The sequence below is a fragment of the Triticum aestivum genome, chromosome 7B, assembly GCF_018294505.1.
Source record: "Triticum aestivum cultivar Chinese Spring chromosome 7B, IWGSC CS RefSeq v2.1, whole genome shotgun sequence".
NCBI lineage: Eukaryota > Viridiplantae > Streptophyta > Magnoliopsida > Poales > Poaceae > Triticum > Triticum aestivum.
The window spans coordinates 102,610,252-102,613,996 of NC_057813.1; positions in this window are offsets into that span (position 1 = coordinate 102,610,252).

Genomic DNA, 3,745 nt, shown 5'->3' on the forward strand with positions numbered 1-3,745 from the left:
TACTAGAGCAGGCTCATGAGATAATATGCATCTTTAAGGATCTTGAGCTTCTTAAGTGCGATTTACCGGGCAAGTTTATTGCGGGTTGCATAATCGCTAAGCTCCCTAATTCCTGGAGGAATTTTTCCACCACTCTAAAACATCAGAGGCATGAATTCTCTGTGGAGGATGTCATCGGCTATTTGAGTGTTGAGCAGAATTCGAGGGCAAAGAACTCACATAGAAAAGGGGCCGAAAGGACTTCTGTAGCTAACATGGTGAACCAGAGGAACTTCAACTCCCACAAGCCCAAGGGAAAGAACAGTGTCCAACACAATGCCGACTTTAAGAAAAAGGGTAAGAAGACCTTCAAGAAGAACAAGAAGGATGAGGGCTGCTTTACTTGTGGTTCGGTTGAACATTAGGTCAACAAGTGCCCAAACAAGTTTAAGAAGTCAGGACAGGACTCCAAGTCAATCAACATGATTGTGGGTAACAACGAGAATGCTGCATCTGGGTATGGTAATTTATTTACTGTTTTTCAGTGTTTCAGGCCACCGATTGGTCGGTGAACACGGGTGCAGGTGTTCATGTGTGTGCTGACATTTCATTGTTCTCTTCTTACCAGGTCACATGCCACGGGTTCGTATTGATGGGGAATGGCGCGAGTGCTTCTCTTCATGGTGTTGGCACGGTCGATCTTAAGTTTACTTCGGGAAGGATCCTGCAGCTGAAGAACATGCAGCATGTCCCCGCCATCAAGAAGAACCTCGTTAGTGGCTCCCTTCTATGTAGAGAAGGGTTTAAGTTGGTTTTCGAGTCTAATAAATTAGTTGTTACTAAATATGGACTATTTGTTGGAAAAGGTTTGAGAGCGGAGAGATGTTCCGCCTTTCCCTCGCAGATTTCGGTAATAAAGTCGTGAACCATATTCATTCGAGTGTTAATGAATCTGAAGTTTGGCATTCACGTCTTTGTCACATAAGTTTCGGTTTTATGACGTGGTTAGCTAAGTTGGATTTAATCTCGAGTTTAACTTTAGCCAAAGGTTCTAAGTGCCTTTCAAGTGTGCAACCTAAGCAACCTCGCCAGCCTCACAAGGCTGCGGAGGAGAGAGACTTGGCACCATTAGAACTCATACATTCTGATCTTTCTGAGATGAATGGTGTGTTGACTAAAGGTGGAAAGAAATACTTCATGACATTGATAGATGATTCCACTAGATATTGCTATGTGAATCTGTTAAATACTAAAGATGAGGCTCTACAGTACTTTAAAATATATAAGGAAGAAGTCGAGAATCAATTTGAAAAGAAAATTAAACGAGTCCGATCAGATCGTGGTGGAGAGTACTTCTCGAGTGAGTTTGATTCTTTTTGTGTGGAACACGAGATTATTCATGACAGAACGCCTACCTATTCATCCCAGTCAAACAGGGTTGCCGAGCAGAAAAACCATACTCTAACTGATTTGGTTAACACCATGTTAGATACATCATGTTTATCCAAGGCATGATGGGGGGGGGCTATATTGACGGCATGTCGTGTCCTGAATAAAGTTCCAACAAAGGATAATGATGTTGGGGAACATTGCAGAAAATTAAAAAATTTCCTACGGTTTCACCAAGATCCATCTATGAGTTCATCTAAGCAACGAGTCAAGGGAGTGAGTTTGCATCTACATACCACTTGTAGATCGCGTACGGAAGCGTTAGAGGGAGCGGTGATGATGGAGTCGTACTCGCCGTGATTCAGATCACCGGAGATCCTAGCGCCGAACGGACGGCACCTCCAGGTTCAACACACGTACGGTGCGTGTGACGTCTCCTCCTTCTTGATCCAGCAAGGGGGGAGGATAGGTTGATGATGATGGCTCCAGCAGCAGCACAACGGCGTGGTGGTGGTGGAACAGCAGCACTCCGGCAGGGCTTCGCCAAGCACGTGACGGAGGAGGAAGAGGTGTAGCAGGGGGAGGGGGCGCCAGGACTTTAGGGTGCGGCTGCCCCTCTCCCCCCTCCCTTTATATAGGCCCCCAGGGGGGGCGCCGGCCCTGGGAGATTCAATCTCCCAAGGGGGCGGCGGCCAAGGGGGGAGGAGTGCCCCCCAAGGCATGTGGTGCGCCCCCCCCACCCTAGGGTTTCAACCCTAGGCGCAGGGGGTGGGCCTAGGGGGGCGCACCAGCCCACTATGGGCTGGTTCCCCTCCCACTTCAGCCCATGGGGCCCTCCGGGATGGGTGGCCCCACCCGGTGGACCCCCGGGACCCTTCCGGTGGTCCCGGTACAATACCGGGTGACCCCGAAACTTTCCCGATGGACGAAATACCACTTCCTATATATAATTCTTTACCTCCGGACCATTCCGAAACTCCTCGTGACGTCCGGGATCTCATCCGGGACTCCGAACAACATTCGGTATACTGCATACTCATATTCATACAACCCTAGCGTCACCGAACCTTAAGTGTGTAGACCCTACGGGTTCGGGAGACACGTAGTCATGACCGAGACGGCTCTCGGGCAATAACCAACAGCGGGATCTGGATACCCATGTTGGCTCCCACATGCTCCTCGATGATCTCATCGGATGAACCACGATGTCGAGGATTAGAACAACCCCGTATACAATTCCCTTTGTCATTCGGTACGTTACATGCCCGAGACTCGATCGTCGGTATCCCAATACCTCGTTCAGTCTCGTTACCGGCAAGTCACTTTACTCGTACCGTAATGCATGATCCCGTGACCAAACACTTGGTCACTTTGAGCTCATTGTGATGATGCATTACCGAGTGGGCCCAGAGATACCTCTCCGTCATACGGAGTGACAAATCCCAGTCTCGATCCGTGTCAACCCAACAGACACTTTCGGAGATACCTGTAGTGCACCTTTATAGTCACCCAGTTACGTTGTGACGTTTGGTACACCCAAAGCACTCTTACGGTATCCGGGAGTTACACGATCTCATGGTCTAAGGAAGAGATACTTGACATTGGAAAAGCTCTAGCAAAACGAACTACACGATCTTGTGCTATGCTTAGGATTGGGTCTCGTCCATCACATCATTCTCCTAATGATGTGATCCCGTTGTCAATGACATCTAATGTCCATAGTCAGAAACCATGACTATCTGTCGACCAACGAGCTAGTCAACTAGAGGCTCACTAGGGACATGTTATGGTCTATGTATTCACACGTGTATTACGATTTCCGGATAATACAGTTATAGCATGAATAAAAGACAATTATCATGAACAAGGAAATATAATAATAACCCTTTTATTATTGCCTCTAGGGCATATTTCCAACAGTCTCCCACTTGCACTAGAGTCAATAATCTAGTTACATTGTGATGAATCGAACACCCATAGAGTTCTGGTGTTGATCATGTTTTGCTCGCGAGAGAGGTTTAGTCAACGGATCTGCGACATTCAGATCCGTATGTACTTTGCAAATATCTATGTCTCCATCTTGAACATTTTCGCGGATGGAGTTGAAACGACGCTTGATGTGCCTGGTCTTCTTGTGAAACCTGGGCTCCTTGGCAAGGGCAATAGCTCCAGTGTTGTCACAGAAGAGTTTGATCGGCCCCGACGCATTGGGTATGACTCCTAGGTCGGTGATGAACTCCTTCACCCAAATAGCTTCATGCGCTGCCTCCGAGGCTGCCATGTACTCCGCTTCACATGTAGATCCCGCCACGACGCTCTGCTTGCAGCTGCACCAGCTTACTGCTCCACCATTCAACATATACACGTATCCGGTTTG